Genomic DNA, 21,037 nt, shown 5'->3' on the forward strand with positions numbered 1-21,037 from the left:
TACGCCTCCGCTTATCTGGACGACATTGTGATCTTCATCCATGATTGGGGAAGTCACTTTCAGAAGGTCCAGGCGGTACTGGATGCACTGTGGAAGGGTTTACTATAAAACCAAAGAAGTAACCCTGGGGGGAGAAGAGGCAAAATACTTGGGTTACATTGTCGAGAGGGGTGAAAAGTGTGTTCAGTTTCATCTCAAGTGGGAATGAGCCCTATCTGCATTGGTAAGGGCACGGGTGTATCAGATGCGATATGCTAATAACACTCGGCTCCTACTCTGCTGCAAGCATCAGCCGAGTGTCAGTGCGCTGTGCTCCGATCAACTAGCATCAGAGAATTGGGGCACAGCTGCGGAGGGAACAGAGCAATTAATTTCTCCATCTCCTCTGTTGCCAGCGTCCAGAGAATCGCACTGCACTTGAGTGATATCCGAGTGCAGTGTGATGTTTCACATGCATCCATAGCCTTATATGGGTGCATGCGATACGAATTTTGCATGTACTCGCAGCATGTTGCATTATTTTTTTTTGGTCCGATCATGATCTGATCGAAGCAGTAAAAAGAAAACACCATTGAGAACACAAGCATAGGATTAAATTGTTACAAATGCAATCCGATTTTTAATCAGATTGCATTTATCCAATTTAATCGCAAGTGGTAGCGATCCCTTAGTATGATGGTTCAGCATCAGCACCAATATCAACAGTAGAGGACTCAGATTAGTTAAACTGTGCACACACAGTCCTGGAAAACTGCTCTCCCTCCAATCAGGACTATCATTGAGCTGTGCAATGGCATCATTGAGCCGAGCGTAGCGGCGCCTGTCCTTTTACAATTGATGATGAGGTAATGCGGCCAGCCAATCACAGTAATGCCACTACCAAGATGGCTATGGCCATACAGTGACTGGCAAGCAATACTCTCTTGTTTATTGGCTGTGTAATAGGCACAAAACATGTGGGATGGGGTTTTAAGCTTCAAATCCAAGTACCATCCAATGATCGTGCCAAACACATTTGAGCATCTAGATACTCGAGTGATATCTGAGTATCACAGATCACGTTCGCTCATTTCTAGTGGTTGACTCTGGAGACTAAACTTTCTTTTTATCTCCAGAAGGAGGGAGAGCCACCTTGACTTTTGAGAAGATTTTCCATTGAAAATATTTTTTAGCCTGAGCTATTTGTTTAATTCCTAACTTCCAGGGTGGTCTTATGAGATTATTTTAAGGAGCTATACTATCATGTTGAATGTATTCAATACTTTCTTCATATCCTTGTACACCATACATAATAAAATCAATATATAATAATAAATTTTATTTCTATAGCGCCGACATATTCCGCAGCACTTTACATTTCAGAGGGGACTTGTACAGACAATAGACATTACAGCATAACAATAATCACATAGATTATAACAAATACCAAGAGGAATGAGAGCCCTGCTCACAAGCTTACCATCTATGAGACTGTGTATATATACTGAACTCCCAAAGCATTACCGTTGCAACGTTGTAATTACTGTTATTCCTAGTGGGTTACCTCACATTGTCGAGTCACGTGACTTATGCCACCAATCAGCTGCCACTTATCTAAGTAGCCATTACTATTTTGTCAGAGCTTTGCTGACATCACTGATACAGCACCGCAGTGTATTGATTGTTTTTATTTCATATTGGCTCAGAAGTGGTTAAGCAGGATGTGTCCACTAGTGGGCAGCCTCTTAGGCCGGGGTCACACTGGACCAATGATTCTCTATGGGGTCACTCGCACCAGCCGTATATTTCACATCCATATTCTACGCTCCGTGCCAATCGCAGTATGCTGCGATTGTCAGCGTACTACGGCCACGCCAATGCAAGTCTATGGGTGCGCAAAAAATACGGATTACACACGGACCACACATGTGACTTGTGAGATATACGCACCCGGTGTCTTTTAGCAAAGCCGGAAATTCAGTGCGCTATACAGTAAACTCACACTGACAGGTTTAATAAAGAAACGAAAGAATAGATATATACACATAGAATACATATACAGTATATATATACCGTATATACTCGAATATAAGTCGAGATTTTCAGCCCAAAAAATTGGGCTGAAAGTCCCCCTCTCGTCTTATATTCGAGTCATATACACCGGGGGGTTGGAGGGGGGGCGGGGGTGTCAGGTCATACTTACCCGTCCTGACGCTGTGTCTTGAGCCCCCAGCTTCTCCCTGTGCTCTCTCTCCCTGCCTTCAGTGGTCACGTGGTGCCGCTCATTAAAACTCATGAATATGCGCATATTCATGAGTTTTAATGAGCGGCACCACGTGACCGCTGAAGGCAGGAAGAGAGAGCGCGGAGAAGCTGGGGGCTCAAGACACAGCGTCAGGACGGGTAAGTATAGCGATACTCACCTGTCCTGCGTCCATGGCTGCTTGCTGCTGTCTGTCATCGGTCAGTGACTTCAGACAGCAGAGGGCGCGGTGACGTGGATAGTGCGCGCCGCGCCCCCTGCAGTCTGAATGTCGCTGACTGATGACGTTGCAGATAGCGGGGAGCAGCCATGGATGCAGGACAGGTGAGAATCTGACACCCAGCGACGGAGAGGTGAGTATGTCATTTTTTTTTCATTTTTACATGCAGCAGCAGCAGCATGGGGGCAGCATATGGGGGCAGCATATGGGGGCAGCATATGGAGGGCATAATCTAAGGAGCTTCTTATGGGGGCAGCATATGGAGGGCATAATCTAAGGAGCTTCTTATGGGGGCAGCATATGGAGGGCATAATCTAAGGAGCTTCTTATGGGGGCAGCATATGGAGGGCATAATCTAAGGAGCTTCTTATGGGGGCAGCATATGGGGGGCATAATCTAAGGAGCTTCTTATGGGGGGCATAATCTAAGGAGCTTCTTATGGGGGCAGCATATGGGGGGCATAATCTAAGGAGCTTCTTATGGGGGCAGCATATGGGGGGCATAATCTAAGGAGCTTCTTATGGGGGCAGCATATGGGGGAATAATCTATGGAGCATTTCCCACCCTAGACTTATACTCGAGTCAATAAGTTCTCCCAGTTTTTTGTGGCAAAATTAGGGGGGTCGACTTATACTCGGATCGACTTATACTCGAGTATATACGGTACATATATACATTCTATGTGTCTATATCTATTCTTTGGTTTCTGTTAGAAACCCTGTCATAGGGCTCCATTATATGTCCATTTTGCAAGCCTGAGAGAAAATCTCGCCATACGGATGCCATACGTAGTACATGCGGATGCTTAAATGAGGTTTATTGTACTAACAGAAAATGTGCAATCTGCATTTAAACAAAATTTGACCGGTGCAAAAGTATGGGCACTTCAACATAAAAGTGACATTAATATTTTGTAGATCCTCCTTTTGCAAAAATAACAGCCTCTAGTCGCTTCCTGTAGCTATTAAGGAGTTCCTGGATCCTGGATGAAGGTATTTGTGACAATTCCTGTTTACAAATCAATTCCAGTTCAGTTTTGTTTGATGGTCGCCGAGCATGGACAGCCCGCTTCAAATCATCCCACAGATGTTCAATGATATTCAGGTCTGGGGACTGGGATAGCCATTCGAGAACATTGTAATTGTTCCTCTGCATGAATGCCTGAGTAGATTTGGAGCGGTGTTTTGGATCATTGTCTTGCTGAAATATCCATCCCCTGCGTAACTTCAACTTCGTCACTGATTCTTGCACATTATTGTCAAGAATCTGCTGATACTGAGTTGAATCCATGCGACCCTCAACTTTAACAAGATTCTCGGTGCTGGCATTGGCCACACAGCCCCAAAGCATGATGGAACCTCCACCAAATTTTATTGTGGGTAGTAAGTGTTTTTCTTGGAATGCTGTGTTTTTTAGCCTCCGTGCATAACGCCTTTTTGCATGACCAAACAACTCAATCTTTGTTTCATCAGTCCACAGGACCTTCTTCCAAAATGTAACTGGCTTGTCCAAATGTGCTTTTGCAGACCTCAGGCGACTCTGTTTGTGGGGTGCTTGCAGAAACGGCTTCTTTCGCATCACTCTCTCCCATACAGCTTCTCCTTGTGCAAGGTGCGCTGTATTGTTGACCGATGCACAGTGACACCATCTGCAGCAAGATGATGCTGCAGGTCTTTGGAGGTGGTCTGTGGATTGTCCTTGACTGTTCTCACCATTCTTCTTCTCTGCCTTTCTGATATTTTTCTTGGCCTGCTACTTCTGGGCTTAACAAGAACTGTACCTGTGTTCTTCCATTTCTTTACTATGTTCCTCACAGTGGAAACTGACAGGTTAAATCTCTGAGACAACTTTTTGTATCCTTCCCCTGAAAAGCTATGTTGAGTAATCTTTGTTTTCAGATCATTTGAGAGTTGTTTTGAGGAGCCCATGACATAGGAGAATCAAATAGGAGAACTACTTGCAAGTGGCCACCTTTAAATACCTTTTCTCATGATTTGATACACCTGGCTATGAAGTTCAAAGCTCAATGAGGTTACAAAACCAATTTAGTGCTTCAGGAAGTCAGTAAAAAGTAGTTAGGAGTGTTCAAATCAAGAAAATGATAAGGGTGCCCATACTTTTGCACCAGTCAAATTTTGTTTAAATGCAGATTGCACATTTTCTATTAGTACAATAAACCTCATTTGAATACAGAAATATAACTGAGTCCATCAGTTATTAGATATATGAAACTGAAATAGCTGTTGCAAAAACCAAAATTGTTATAAAGAAAAAAGGTTAACATTAATAGGGGTGCGCAAAATGTAACATATGACTGTAAGCCCCTGATGGTGGTGGCCGCATCTCATAGGTCAAAAAATAGGTGACAGATTCCCTTTACTAGATCTATTGCATAACTGATGAAAATGAAAGCAGATGGACCCTATTGCTTATTATTGGGTCTGTCTTGTTTCTGAAATGTGTCGGTTTTAAGAACAGAAGAAAAAGAGCATAATGTAGAACATAACGGAACCAAGATGTACCCCATAATAATCAGTACAGTCCCCTCCTATTCTGTTTGCATCAGTTATGCTACATTTTGGACATTAATTAGATTTATCTGTTCAACAAAACAAAACAGACAAACGGAATTGTCAGAAGCAGATGAGAACATAGCCGAACCAGAGTGATTGATAAAAAAGCTCCAGGGTTGCAAACTTGATTTTTTTATGTTCTTCTGGATAGCTTATCACAAAATCACACACAGACAAGAATTTTTATGGGCACATTGGAAAACTATAATAAATCAGTTTGATTATCAGTTATACTTATAGCTACATTCATTGTAAACTGTAAAACAATGAGAATTACAGTCAAAATTATTTGTATAAGTTTCCTCAACTTCAAAAAAATTCATGGACGCCTTAAATATATATATATATTTATATATATTTTACACACATGACAAAAATATGCCCTATTTTTATAGACTGTCTTTGAATTTCTGGATGTTTGGCACCCTGGCCCCAACCACTGGACGCAGCATGCAGTAACCTGGACAGACTGTGTGCATCGCTGGTAAATGTTGAACATTATCTGCATCCTGCATATCCCTAAAACATTTGTAAAATTACTGTAGTAAACTATGATTGCACGCATAGAGCCAGCTTGATTTACATAGAGGCCACGTGTAACAATACTAATAACCTGCACTTCTTACACAATACACTGTTCAGTCCTCTGGGATGTTTGTAGCGTATGTGATCATTATGCCATGTTTGACAGTACGGTAATATCATTTTAATTCCATTTCATTTTCAAAAGTATTAGCAATATGTGAAACAATAACTTCAATGTCAAAGGTCTCTGCAAGGTATTAAATAAATATACCTTTTTGCTGACCATAATGATGTCAAATTCATAATCGAAATATGTTTTTCATTACTAGTGAGAAGATTAAAATTCCAATTCAGACTCATAATGACTTTTCTGTGACTCACTGCTGAAGACAGATACTGCGAGCGCTGGTTTATAAAGATTAAGTGATTTAACGTCATCTGCCATTAATGTATCAGATAATGTTGAGTATTTATTTAACCTGGACCACTGAGCGGTCTTTCATTTTTAATCAGCATTTTGTTGTGAAAATATCTCACATCCATTATTAAAGTATTATAAATGCAAGATATACAAAAATATTGCATTCCCTTAAAACCTAGAAGAGTTTTCCTCTTACATTCTAACATGATCTCTTTATTCTCAATAGAAATGTGAAAATTGCATTCCATTACTTTAGGATCCACAGTACCAATGCATGAGTTGCATTTTAGAATGGAAAATTCTGAATTAGCAGGAGCATAACACAAAAAAATGAGAAAATCAGTAATTGGATCTAATCATGTTGGCATGTAGCAAAAGTTAGGCATACTGTAAGGAAAGGATTTTGGTTCTAAATAGTGTTCCAAATTGCTCACATCTACATTAGATGATCAGCTTGTAAAGCCGAAATCTTCCCACTATATTATAATGTGTATGCGGGCCTTAAAGGGAATCGGTCAGCAGGTGTTTGCTACAGGTGCATCTCACAAAATTAGAAAATCATCAAAAAGTTAATTTATTTCAATTCAAAAAGTGAAAATCATATATTAGATAGTCATTACATACAGAGTGATGTATTTCAAGTGTTTATTTATGTTAATGTTGATGATGATGGCTTATAGCCAAAGAAAACCCAAAAGTCATTATCTCAGTAAATTATATTAATTTATAACACTAGCTTGAAAAAATTATTTTGAAAACCGAAATGTTGGCCTACTGGAATGTATATACAGAATGCACTCAATACATGGTCGGGGCTCCATTGACATCAATTACTGCATCAATGCGGCGTGGCATGGAGGCAATCAGCATGTGGCACTGCTGAGGTGTTATGGAAGCCCAGGTTGCTTTGATAGCAGCCTTCAGCTCGTCTGCATTGTTGGGTCTGGTGTCTCTCATCTTTTTGACAATACTCCATAGATTCTCTATAGGGTTAAGGTCAGATGAGTTTGCTGGCCAATCAAGCACAGAAGTCAAAACCAATACCTCATGTAAGACTGTAACCATCAAGTTTGCTGTCTCAATGTGAGCAAAATTTTTGAACTGTCATCTGTGGGGACCCATCCTATATCCTGACTAATAACCACCAAATACCATACCAAATACCAGATATAAATAAAGGACCACACCCAAACTGAACCACCCTTTATAATATAATTGCCTTGGTTATCACCTCACAAAATGGAGGCATAACAAAGCAAACCTAGGAAAAGAGAATAAGAAAAGAATGAAGAAGATCCACTTTGTAAAAAAAAAAAAAAATTATGTACGAGCATCTGCTTTGGATCTGGGAATGAGTAACCATGCCAACTGTGTATGTAATTTGATAAGCATGCTTATAAGTAATTGTTAAACTATGTAGCAGCATTATATCCTATTTTATTTCAGCGGCATAACACTGACTGTTTTGCCTGGGTTAAAGCCAACCCAAGAGCTTAGTATATCTTCAGAATCCTACAGAGGATTAACATGGAATGTGAATTTATATTCAAATAAAAAAACATCACATTTCACATACCAAGCACATGTAGAGCTCTCTTCTCCAAATATTTCTGCTTCTCTAGAAGTTTCTCTACAGTGTCTGTGCCAATTGCAGTCTAATTAGAAATATCCGTGGTGTAGAATAGGTGAATAACCATGTTATAGGTAGCAAAACAGTTCTCTGAATAAATATACACTGCTCAAGAAAATAAAGGGAACACTTAAACAACAGAATATAACTCCAAGTAAATCAAACTTCTGTGAAATCAAACTGTCCACTTAGGAAGCAACACTGATTGACAATCAATTTCACTGTTGTGCAAATGGAATAGACAACACATGGAAATAATTGGCAATTATCAAGACACCCTCAATAAAAGGAGTGGTTCTGCAGGTGGGGACCACAGACCACATCTCAGTACCAATGCTTTCTGGCTGATGTTTTGGTCACTTTTGAATGTTGGTTGTGCTTTCACACTCGTGGTAGCATGAGACGGACTCTACAACCGACACATGGTTCAGGTAGTTCAGCTCATCCAGGCTGGCACATCAATGCGAGCTGTGGCAAGAAGGTTTGCTGTGTCGGTCAGCGTAGTGTCCAGAGGCTGAAGGCGCTACCAGGAGACAGGCCAGTACACCAGGAGACATGGAGGGGACCGTAGGAGGGCTGTGGGTTGTGCTCACAGCCCAACACCATGCAGGATGCTTGGCATTTGCCAGAGAACACCAGGATTGGCAAATTCACCACTGGTGCCCTCTGCTCTTCACAGATGAAAGCAGGTTCACACTGAGCACATGTGACAGACGTAACAGAGTCTGGAGATGCTGTGGAGAGCAATCTTCTGCCTGCAACATCCTTCAGCATAACTGGTTTGGCAGTGGGTCAGTAATGGTGTGGGGTGGCATTTCTTTGGAGGGTCGCATGGTGTTGGACTGTGAGCACAACCCCCATCTGTGGACGACGGGCACTCAGACCATCCTTATTGAGTCGGTTTCTAGCCGTTTGTGCAGACATGTGCACATTTGAGGCCTGCTGGAGGTCATTTTGCAGGGCTTTGGCAGTGCTCCTCCTGTTCCTCCTTGCACAAAGGCTGAGGTAGCAGTCCTTCTGCTGGGTTGTTGCCCTCCTATGGCCCCTCCATGTCTACTGGTGTTCTGGCTTGTCTCCTGGTAGCACCTCCAGCCTCTGGACACTACGCTGACCGACACAGCAAACCTTCTTGCCACAGCTTGCATTGATGTGCCATCCTGGATGAGCTGCACTACCTGAGCCACTTGTTTGGGTTGTAGAGTCCATCTCATGCTACCACAAGAGTGAAAGCACAACCAACAATCAAAAGTGACCAAAACATCAGCCAGAAAGCATTGGTACTGAGATGTGGTCTGTGGTTTCCACCTGCAGAACCACTCCTTTATTGAGGGTGTCTGGATAATTGCCAATAATTTCCATCTGTTGTCTATTCCATTTGTACAACAACATGTGAAATTGATTGTCAAACATTGTTGCTTCCTTAGCGGACAGTTTGATTTCGCAGAAGTTTGATTTACTTGGAGTTATATTCTGTTTAAGTGTTCCCTTTAATTTTTTGATCAGTGTATTTTTAGGAAAATCTGTTTAGTAATGCCAGCTGTAATGGGAAATGACATTGCTAGCACCCAGCTGATATTCTCCTCTGCCTCATCACAATCTCAACCCAGCTTTGATCTTAATAGGTAAAGGGAACCTGTCACCTCCTTTTTCAGCTGTAAGCTGCGGCCACTGCCTTTCAGGGCTTATCTACAGCATTCTATAATGCTGTAGATAAGCCCCCGATCTACCCTGAAAGATAAGAAAAGCAAGTTTTATTATACTTCCCTGGGGGCAGTCCGGTCCGATGGGCGTCGCACGTCCGGGTCCAGCGCTGCCATATTCATGCGATATCGTCATCTTCCTTGCTTTGTGTCGTGGCTCCTGCGCAGGCATACTAATCTGCCCTGTTGAGGGCAGAGCCAAGTACTGAAGTTCAGGGGTGCTGGGCCTCTCTGACCTTTCCAGGGGCTCTGCCAATGTGTCATGGCTGTTAGGGTCGGCGGAACGCACCAGATATAAATAATAGGAGGTGCGTTCGCCGCCCGGGGTCCACCGTGCGGTAGGTGACAAGACCGCTGCTGAGTAATGGCGGATGCACCGAAAGGTGAGGTACTGCGCTCGGGTTAACGTCACCCGAACGCTAAGTACGGCTCTGTTCACACACAGAGTCTCTAAAACAACAGAGTTGTATGAGGACGCTGGCCCTGTTTACTTCACAGGATACCCAGCGAATGACGCTGCAACCGCAGATGCCAAGAACGCTGCAACCGCAGCGCGGCAATAACTATCGCTGCTGAGCGACGGCGCCGGAACGACCGAGCACCGTCGGACGCTAGTGTGTCGTGCAGGAGGCACAGTGGCGTGTAGCTGGCCACAACCTGGAGCTGACTACCCAACAATCTGTCACCATTCGTAATAACCGAGGGAAGGGGTTTCAAATGAGTCAGTCACCAGTCCATGCATCCATCACCATACACACACAGCATAATATGCTACACTAGCGCATGGCCGAGCCGCCATGCGGGCTTTTTATAGCCATGCGCTTCCTGGACCTTCCAGTACTATAGGAAGGACCAATCAGATCCGACATAGGACCTGCACATGTGACCCCTGCTCTCCACTGAGAGGACAAGTTGTGGGCATGCCTAGTAGCACGGCATGAGGACTTAGCCACGGGAGCAGTTCCCTGCAAAGCAGGTTGCGTCACCATTGCTGCACCAGAGGTGGCAGCAACATCCAGGCTCACAGAACGAGTCAGAGGGAGATGCCTGGCCAGCCAAGATGGCTGAGCAGGAGTCCGAGCGGTCGGAGAGGAATGGGAGACCGCAGGATGTCTGGCTCTGGATTCCCGCTGTGCAGTGCCAGGAATCCGACGCCTAACATTACCCCCCCTCCTAGGGCCCCCTCCCCTCTGAGCCTCACTGCGCTCAAAAGCCGCGATCAGGAGCGGTCCGTGAATGTTTTCCACCGGCTCCCAGGTCCGAGCCTCGGGACCATGACCCTTCCAGTCCACCAAATAAAATTTTTTGCCACGGACAAACTTGCGCCCCACGATGGCATTAACCTCAAACTCGTCAGACGATAAGTCTGATGACCCGGCAGATGGCTCGGAAAACCGGGCCATGTGAACTGGTTTGAGGAGGGACACATGGAACACGTCCGAGATGGCCAAATGTGGGGGAAGAGCCAGACGGTAGACCACCGAGCTAAGTCACTCAAGGACCTTGAATGGGCCAATGTATCGTGGCGCGAACTTGGGCGACTCAACCCGCAGTTTAATGTTTCGGGTAGAGAGCCATACCATGTCGCCAGGGGAGAAGCTTGGAGCAGGACGCCGGTGTGCGTCAGCGGAGATCCTCATTCTCTCCTTGGAAGCTCGGATAGCATCATGGGTGCGATCCCAAATGTCACGTGCCTCCACCGCCCAGTCTGCCACCCTGGAGTCGGTGGAAGACACGGGCATGGGCACAGGAACGCGCGGATGCTGACCGTAATTTAGGAGGAATGGGGTTTGACCGGTAGAGTCGGCCACAGCATAGTTCAACGCGAACTCTGCCCACGGCAGCAAGGATGCCCAGTCGTCCTGCCTGGCTGAGACAAAATGTCGAAGATATGTTATCAAGGTCTGGTTGGCTCTCTCTACCAACCCATTCGTCTCGGGATGATAGGCCGAGGAGAGATTCAGCTCAATGCTGAGTAGAGAACAGAGCTCTCTCCAAAACCGGGACGCAAACTGAGGACCTCGGTCACTGACAATCTTGTCCGGCATGCCGTGCAGGCGGAAAACGTGCTTGATGAACAAGACTGCCAGGCCCCGCGCTGATGGTAACCGGGAGAGAGGTACCAGGTGCACCATCTTAGAGAAATGGTCGGTGACAACCCAAATGACCGTGCTGACGCTGGACTTGGGTAGCCCCACCACAAAGTCCATACCGACCATCTCCCAGGGCCTGTCTGCTATCGGCAGAGGGAAAAGAAGCCCAGCGGGCCGCTGCCGAGAGGACCTATTCCGGGCGCAAGAGACGCATGCCTCAATATAGACCTTGACGTCACGGGCCATATGTGGCCACCAGTACGTCCTCGCCAAAAGGTCGGAGGTCCGTTTTGTCCCAAAATGTCCACCCACTCTGGACGAGTGAGCCCAAGAGAGGACCTCCGGTCGCAGACGGGCAGGGACAAATGTCTTGCCCGGAGGCACAGCCTCAAGGGCAACCGGAGCCACAGTCCTCAGGCTTTCGGATGGGACGATCAGCCGAGGCTCCTCCTCCTCTTCCTCCGATGACACCACGGAGCGGGAGAGAGCATCGGCCCGGACGTTCTTCTCCCTGGAGAGAAAGTGGAGGGTGAAATGGAACCGGGAAAAGAACAAGGACCATCTAGCCTGGCGAGAGTTTAGCCGCTGGTCTGTTTGTAAATACACCAAGTTTTTGTGGTCGGTGAACACCTGGAAAGGGTGACGAGCCCCCTCCAGGAGGCGTCTCCACTCCGAGAAGGCCAACTTCATCGCTAGCAACTCCCTGTCCCCGATGGCATAATTCCTCTCCGCCGGTGTGAAGGTCTTGGAGAGAAAGAAGCATGGATGCTTCCGACCTGGCGTGTCCTTCTGGAACAGGACTGCTCCAGCACCGACGGAAGAGGCATCCACTTCCAGAATGAAGGGCTTGTCTACATCGGGGCAATGTAGACTGGGAGCGCTAGCGAAATGGGACTTAATGGTGGAGAAGGCCTTGGAGACCGGTTCCGACCACAACTTGGGATTTGCACCCTTCTTGGTGAGGGCTACCAAGGGTGCTACCAAAGTCGAGAAGTGGGGGATGAATTGGCGATAATAATTTATGAACCCCATAAAGCGCTGCACCGCTTTGAGAGAATGAGGTTCCTGCCAATCCATCACCGCCTGTAGCTTGGCAGGATCCATGGCCAATCCCTGGGCCGAGATGATATAGCCCAGGAAAGGCAAGGACTCCTGCTCAAACACACACTTCTCCAACTTGGCATAGAGGGAGTTCGTCCGCAGGCGATCGAAAACTTTGCAAACTTCTCTCCGGTGGGAGTCAATATCTGGAGAGTAGATGAGGATATCATCCAGATAGACTACAACCGAGGTGGTAAGCATATCCCGGAAGATATCGTTCACAAAGTCCTGGAAGACGGCCGGGGCATTATAGAGCCCGAAGGGCATCACCAGGTATTCATAGTGCCCGTCCCTGGTGTTAAATGCCGTCTTCCATTCATCCCCATCACGGATGCGAATCAGGTTGTAAGCCCCCCGCAGATCAAGTTTGGAAAACACCCTCACTCCCTGTAGCCTATCAAACAGTTCTGATATCAGGGGCAGTGGATATTTATTCTTAACGGTGATGGCGTTAAGACCCCTGTAATCAATGCAAGGACGTAGTTCCCCACTCTTCTTCTGGACGAAGAAGAATCCCGCCCCCGCTGGTGACACTGACTTCCTAATGAATCCTCTTGCCAGATTCTCCCTGATGTACTGAGACATGACCTCAGTCTCCGGGAGAGATAGGGGATAGACTCGACCCCGGGGAGGCTCAGCACCAGGCAAGAGGTCAATAGGACAGTCATAGGGGCGATGCGGTGGAAGGGTCTCCGCCGCCTTTTTGGAGAACACGTCTGCATACTGCCGATAGTGTTTGGGGAGCGAGGAGAGATCAGCGGGAACCTCGGTGGAGGCAACCTGAACGCACTCCCTCAGACATCTACCCTCACATGACTTACTCCACCCAATAATCCTCCCTGAGGACCACTCTATATGGGGGGAGTGATACCGCAGCCAGGGAACCCCTAGAAGTACCTGGTCAATACCCTCAGGCATGACGAGGAGGGATATCGTCTCCTGATGAGACGGAGCCACAGAGAGTACCAAGGGGACGGTTTGGTGAGTTATCTGCGAGGGTAGAGTGGTGCCGTTTACCACTCTGACGGTGACTGGTGTAGACATCATAACCAGAGGTATAGCGTGCCGTTGGGCGAAGGCTGACGACATAAAATTGCCCTCCGCCCCGGAATCCACGCAAACCTCCACCGCCAGAGTGGAAGAATTAAACCCAAGAGTCCCCTTAAAGGACAGCTTGGAGGAAAACGTCGCTGGCTTTAGTGCGCCGCCTCCTACGGCCACTAGGCGCGAGCGTTCTCCCTGCTGCTGTGGGCACCGGTTGGCGAGGTGACTGGCCTGCCTACAAATATGACAGCTCACAGGAGCTCGAGCGGACCGGAGTCTAGATCCCTCACGGGAAGCCCCCTGACGCTCGGACGCCCGATCGGGGGATTCCAGAGGTCTAGAAAAACAAGGTGCCAACCTAAACCTCTGCCTACACTGGTCCCGTTCCAACCCTCGCTCGATGAAGCGAAGATCGATTCGGGTGGAGACAGAGATAAGCTCCTCCAGTGTAGCGGGAATCTCCCTGGTGGCCAGAGCGTCCCTCACATGGCCAGCCAAACCTCTCCAGAACGCCGGAATGAGGACCTTATCTGGCCACTCTAATTCTGAGGCCAGCGTCCGGAACTGGATGGCGAAGTGACTGACCATGGATGAGCCCTGTGACAGTGCCAGCAGCCGGAGCGCGGTGTCATGGGTGACTCGTGGTCCCAGGAAGACCTGTTTCAGAGTGTCTAAGAACCGCGAAGCACCCTGCACCACATGATCACCACGCTCCCACAGTGGTGTGGCCCACTCCAAAGCCCTGCCCGACAGAAGGGAAATAATAAATCCCACTTTAGCCCGCTTGGAGGGGAATCGGGCGGCCAGCAGCTCCAGCTGTATAGAGCACTGGCTTACGAAACCCCTACAAGCTGCACTATCACCCGAGAACTTTTCGGGCAGCGGGAGGTGGGACAAAGTCGGGGCAGGGATGGCAGTGGTCACACGGGAAACAGCCTCTGTGGCTGCCTGAACAGCGACTGCAGTAACATCCGCAGCTGAGGCTGAACGCTGCAGCAGTCGCTGTTCATCCGCCATTACTAGCCAGACCCTGGCGCTAGTGTAATGTTAGGGTCGGCGGAACGCACCAGATATAAATAATAGGAGGTGCGTTCGCCGCCCGGGGTCCACTGTGCGGTAGGTGACAAGACCGCTGCTGAGTAATGGCGGATGCACCGAAAGGTGAGGTTCTGCGCTCGGGTTAACGTCACCCGAACGCTAAGTACGGCTCTGTTCACACACAGAGTCGCTAAAACAACAGAGTTGTATGAGGACGCTGGCCCTGTTTACTTCACAGGATACCCAGCGAATGACGCTGCAACCGCAGACGCCAAGAACGCTGCAACCGCAGCGCGGCAATAACTATCGCTGCTGAACGACGGCGCCGGAACGACCGAGCACCGTCGGACGCTAGTGTGTCGTGCAGGAGGCACAGTGGCGTGTAGCTGGCCACAACCTGGAGCTGACTACCCAACAATCTGTCACCATTCGTAATAACCGAGGGAAGGGGTTTCAAATGAGTCAGTCACCAGTCCATGCATCCATCACCATACACACACAGCATAATATGCTACACTAGCGCATGGCCAAGCCGCCATGCGGGCTTTTTATAGCCATGCGCTTCCTGGACCTTCCAGTACTATAGGAAGGACCAATCAGATCCGACATAGGACCTGCACATGTGACCCCTGCTCTCCACTGAGAGGACAAGTTGTGGGCATGCCTAGTAGCACGGCATGAGGACTTAGCCACGGGAGCAGTTCCCTGCAAAGCAGGTTGCGTCACCATTGCTGCACCAGAGGTGGCAGCAACATCCAGGCTCACAGAACGAGTCAGAGGGAGATGCCTGGCCAGCCGAGATTGCTGAGCAGGAGTCTGAGCGGTCGGAGAGGAATGGGAGACCGCAGGATGTTTGGCTCTGGATTCCCGCTGTGCAGTGCCAGGAAACCGACACATAACATTGGCACCCTCAAACTAGTCCAGCAAAATCTAAAATCCACTATGGCGCTGCTTCCCTTCTGACCTTTGCACTGTATGTAAAAAGTAGCTTTCGACCACATATGGGGTGTTGGTGTACTCAGGAGAAATTTCAAAACAAGTTTTACCGTGCATTTTGTCCTGTTACTCTTGTGAAAATAAAAAAAAATTGGGCTAAAATAACATTTTTGTGGGAAAAATTAGATTTTTTTTATTTTCACGACTCTAAACTTCTGTGAAGTACCTGGGGGTTCAAGGTGCTAGATAAGTTCCCTGAGCTGTCTAGTTTCCATAATGGTGTCACTTGTGGGCAGTTTCCACTGTTAAGGCCCCGTCTCACTAAGCGATCTTGGTAGCGAGATCGCTGCTGAGTCACAACTTTTGTGACGTAACAGCGATCTCACCAGCGAGATCGCTATGTGTGACAGCGATCAGCGAGCGGCCCCCCTGCCGGTATCGCTGATCGCTGGAAGAAACCTCTGGACATTTCTTTGGTCGCTGGTCTCCCGCTGGCCAGCATGCATCGCTGTGTGTGACAGGCGGGAGACCAGCGATCAGGTGTAAAAAATAATAAAAAAAATAAAAAATATAGTTATTCTCACCTTCCAACGTCCCGTTCAGCCATCCTGCCTCTCTCCACGCTCCGGTCCCAGTGATCCTTTGCACGAATGACCGCGAGACCGTGACATCTCGCGGTCATTCGTGCAAAGGATCACTGGGACCGGAGCGTGGAGAGAGGCAGGATGGCTGAACGGGACATTGGAAGGTGAGAATAACTATATTTTTTATTTTGATTCTATTTTTTACAGCGATGGCCAGCGATGCCGGGCGCTTACCATCGCTGTGCAGATCGCTGGTGAAGCTGTCTGTGTGACAGCTCACCAGCGATCACATAGCGACTTACCAGCGATCCTGATACATTGATATCGGTGTCGGGATCGCTGGTATGTCGCTTAGTGTGACGGGGCCTTTAGGCACATCAAAAGTTCTCCAAACTTGACACCTTGCATCTGTGTCTAATATATTCATTCTTTGTATACCACTGAGCTACAATATAATTATAGATGCAAATGACGATCCCAATAAGACCAGCACAATATATGTTGATATTTCTTATGCTTATGCTAGCAGGTCGATTTCCTATTGTGTCCCCCATATTATGAGGCACAAGCTTTAATTTTATAGTGTTACTAGCTGAAGAGCCCGGCGTTGCCTGGGCATAGTAACCAACTTTGGTTAGCTATAACAAATTATAATGATTATTTTGCACATAAAAACATTTCACATCATATATTCAGCACTACAGATTTGCAACACAAATTAACTAAACGATTACCCAAGTATTGATAGTATTTTATTTTCAACTCATTCAAGAGCCTTTTGATAAACAACATGTGTATCTGTGTATCTAACCCTATCCTGTGTGATAATGTCTGCTGAGCTGTGCATCTAATCCTCTCCTGTGTGATACTTTCTGCTGAGCTGTGTATCTAATCCTATCGTGTGTTACTGACTGCTCAGCCGTGTATCTAATCCTATCCTGTGTGATACTGACTGCTCAGCCGTGTATCTAATCCTATCCTGTGTGATACTGACTGCTCAGCCATGTATCTAATCCTATCCTGTGTGTTACTGACTGCTCAGCCGTGTATCTAATCCTATCCTGTGTGATACTGACTGCTCAGCCATGTATCTAATCCTATCCTGTGTGATACTGACCGCTGAGCAGTGTATCTAATCCTATCCTGTGTGATACTGACTGCTGAGCCGTGTATCTAATCCTATTCTGTGTGACACTGTCTGCTGAGCCGTGTATCTAATACTATTCTGTGTGATACTGTGTTCTGAGCTGTGTATCTAATCCTATCCTGTGTGATACTGTCTGCTGAGCCGTGTATCTATTCCTATCCTGTGTGATACTGTCTGCTGAGCTGTGTATCTAATCCTATCCTGTGTGTTAATGACTGCTGAGCTATGCATCTAATCCTATCCTGTGTGATACTGACTGCTGAGCAGTGTGTCTAATCCTCTCCTGTGTGATACTGACTGCTGAGCTGTGTATCTAATCCTATCCTGTGTGATACTGACTGCTGAGCCATGTATCTAATCCTATCCTGTGTGATACTGTCTGCAGAGCTGTGTATTTAACCCTATCCTGTGTGATACTGACTGCTGAGCCATGTACCTAATCCTATAATGTGTGTTACTGACTTCTCAGCCATGTATCTAATCCTTTCCTGTGTGATACTGACTGCTGAGCCATGTATCTAATCCTATTTTGTGTGATACTGTCTGCTGAGCCGTGTATCTAATACTATTCTCTGTGATACTGTGTGCTGAGCTGTGTATCTAATCCTATCCTGTGTGATACTGTCTGCTGAGCCATGTATCTATTCCTATCCTGTGTGATACTGACTGCTGAGCTGTGTATCTAATCCTATCCTGTGTGATACTGACTGCTGAGCTGTGTATCTAATCCTATCCTGTGTGATACTGACTGCTGAGCCATGTGTCTAATCCTCTCCTGTGTGATACTGACTGCTGAACGGTGTATCTAATCCTATCCTGTGTGATGCTGACTGCTGAGCCATGTGTCTAATCCTCTCCTGTGTGATACTGACTGCTGAGCTGTGCATCTAATCCTATCCTGTGTGATACTGACTCCTGAGCTGTGTATCTAATCCTATCCTGTGTGATACTGACTGCTGAGCAGTGTGTCTAATCCTCTCCTGTGTGATACTGATTGCTGAGCTGTGTATCTAATCCTATCCTGTGTGATACTGACTGCTGAGCCGTGTATCTAATCCTATCCTGTGTGATACTGACTGCTGAGCAGTGTATCTAATCCTATCCTGTGTGATACTGTCTGCTGAACTGTGTATCTAACCCTATCCTGTGTGATACTGACTGCTGAGCCGTGTACCTAATCCTATTTTGTGTGATACTGTCCGCTGAGCCGTGTATCTAATACTATTCTCTGTGATACTGTGTGCTGAGCTGTGTATCTAATCCTATCCTGTGTGATACTGTCTGCTGAGCCATGTATCTATTCCTATCCTGTGTGATACTGACTGCTGAGCCATGTGTCTAATCCTCTCCTGTGTGATACTGACTGCTGAGCTGTGTATCTAATCCTCTCCTGTGTGATACTGACTGCTGAGCCGTGTATCTAATCCTATCCTGTGTGATACTGGGCTCCCCCTGCAGTCTGTGTCAGAGGGTGGTCTGTGTTGGCACAGTAATAAATTGTGTTATTTCCAGCTTTACAGAAGGACGATAACACCATAGAAATGATAAGAATAATAGGCAAAATTGTTTGGTGAATTGGAACGCGCAGGGTTAAAATTTCGCCTCACAACATAGCCTATGACGCTCTCGGGGTCCAGACGTGTGACTGTGCAAAATTTTGTGGCTGTAGCTGCGACGGTGCAGATGCCAATCCCGGACATACATACATACATACACACACACACATACATTGAGCTTTATATATTAGATTTGTATGTTGTATTTTCAATAAAAAATTCTTACTTTGCCTGCTTGAACTATGTATTTGCCACTATAGGCAGTTTGATGTTGTAGTAATGTGGATCATAGAAGATTCAAAAAGGTCAACTTGGGTCTAAGATGCCCATCATCCCAGTGCTCATCTTTGAGTCTGTTTTATAGAAATGTAAGGAAATTGGAGTATACTATACTGGAGTATTACAGAACTCTTCGGGAATGTCTAATAGTATAATTTATTATGGTGGGTAAAATGTGAACATTATGTATCATCTAAAGTTTTATATTTTTATTACTATTTATGTAAATTTTGTGTCTTTATTCAGTGAGCAATACTAAAAAATAAAATCTTTCAATATCCTTCAGCACTGTAATTACGCTTGCCAAGCCCTTTCTCTATACAATTAAATTAGTAAGTGGGAAAAGCGCATTTCTCTTATTGCATTCCTGCTCTAAATAGGAAAGTCATAATGCTGAATGTCTGACTCATTTCCTCTGCTTGGCCCTGTGAGCAAGTCTAGCCTGAACGCTGCCACTTCCCTCCTCAGCGAGGGCCGCAGTCTGAATTCCAGATGATGTATGAACAGTCATGTTTGGAATGCAGCTGTTCTGGAGTCGCTTGTCCTGAAGTGAATTCTTGCAGGATTCTTGTAATACTATTTGACATGTCTTAATGGTATCAGCTTAGGTCTAATTTATTGTGAAGGATGTATGAGTTGGCCTTTCCTGCGCTTTCTGTTCCATCCTTCTGTAACCCGTGTGAAAATTGAAATGTATCCTGTTGCTCACTTAGTGTTCTTGACATTTTTGAATCTTACTCAGCAGTCAAACCTTTGTATAAACTGCTGACTGGATTTCACTGAACACATAGTTATCTTCATTCATGACCCTTCTTGACCTAGGCTTTGTAAACCTGAAACTATTTGGGCATTAAAATAGGCCTTCACATAGATATTCCTTGTCTCTATTTCCTGACAGTTAAAGGATGAGCACACAAAGGGCCCAATTAATCTAAACTGTAATGCCAGAATGGAAAAGACATAAAATTCAGGCATAACTCAAGACATTTTCTGTAAGCTGCACTGCCAATGATGTAGTGAAGTTTAGTGTAGTAGTAAGAGCAAATTTTTGTTAATGGACATATACTTAGTACTGAGATTGTACGGACATTACACTGGTCAAGACAAAAAAATCATCAGCAAAGGTAATATGTCCGTTTTGTGGAGATTGATGTGCTGATTTCAAAAATATGCTTCGTTTTGCTCTATCACATAAAGTTTCTGAGATAGAAGTATTTTTGTTATTATGTTTTTTTCAGCATTTTCAATGTATGTGGTTTTTCCTGTTATTCCCATTTCTTTGCTAGTCTTCAATTAGTAAAGGTTTTAGTAAGTTTTATGGGAAGGAGTATTGACAGTGCAGTCAACCAAAAGTGACTTGTTATGGGGAGGAGCTAACTGTCATGAGGCGGTAAGATTTGAGTCAGTCAGAAAAGGATGGTGATGGCAGCAAGAACTGGTATGTGAGACTCTGACAGGAGACCTGAACCCTGCCACAGGGAGATAGAAGGGAAGGCAGCGGACAGCCGCTGTTCTGCCCATTCTGTGCAGCAAGATATTTTTATGTGCTGTTCCAGCTATGGCCATTAGGTGTCATAGTTGCCCTTCTCTTTCTTATTCATGTGTTTGGAATCTTCTGTTTCCCTAAATGGTTAACTGTTCAGAACCACCCTTCTTCCTTCCCGGGTTTGCAGCATGTAACCATTTCTACCGGACTTCTGAGTAGCTCACATGTGCTCAGCTCTCTGCAAAACCACTGCTTATAACAAGCGGATTCCAGTAACGGTTTAATGCATATATGTAAATATGCTATGCATCTGTGTTAGCTGGCCATAATGCATGCCTCATGATGTTTGCAATGCATGTTCAGCTCCTGTAATGCTATTACACTGCATGATAGTTATATGCATCCTCTGGTCAGTGAGTGCAAAGCTGGCAGCCTTTAGTTGTTTTAGATATCTTTCTCTTT

The 21,037-nt window shown here is 46.0% G+C and overlaps 1 long non-coding RNA gene across 3 annotated transcripts in view; it reads left to right on the forward strand.

The window, feature by feature from the left end:
• The window catches only part of LOC141094602 (uncharacterized), a 198,277-nt gene that overhangs the window by 26,264 nt on the left and 150,976 nt on the right, over nt 1–21,037 (forward strand). The window contains exon 4 of one of the 3 annotated variants that reach the window (XR_012233117.1): nt 5,890–6,233. The exons of 1 other annotated variant lie outside the window; for it this stretch is intronic. This is a non-coding gene — a long non-coding RNA (uncharacterized lncRNA). Of the gene's footprint in view, nt 1–5,430; nt 5,578–5,889; nt 6,234–21,037 lie in introns of those variants that run through there. One more of the 3 variants, XR_012233118.1, reaches the window with a different exon arrangement.

The sequence above is a fragment of the Dendrobates tinctorius genome, unplaced genomic scaffold, assembly GCF_039654945.1.
Source record: "Dendrobates tinctorius isolate UK_male_01 unplaced genomic scaffold, ASM3965494v1 ptg000064l, whole genome shotgun sequence".
NCBI classification, from domain to species: Eukaryota; Metazoa; Chordata; class Amphibia; order Anura; family Dendrobatidae; genus Dendrobates; species Dendrobates tinctorius.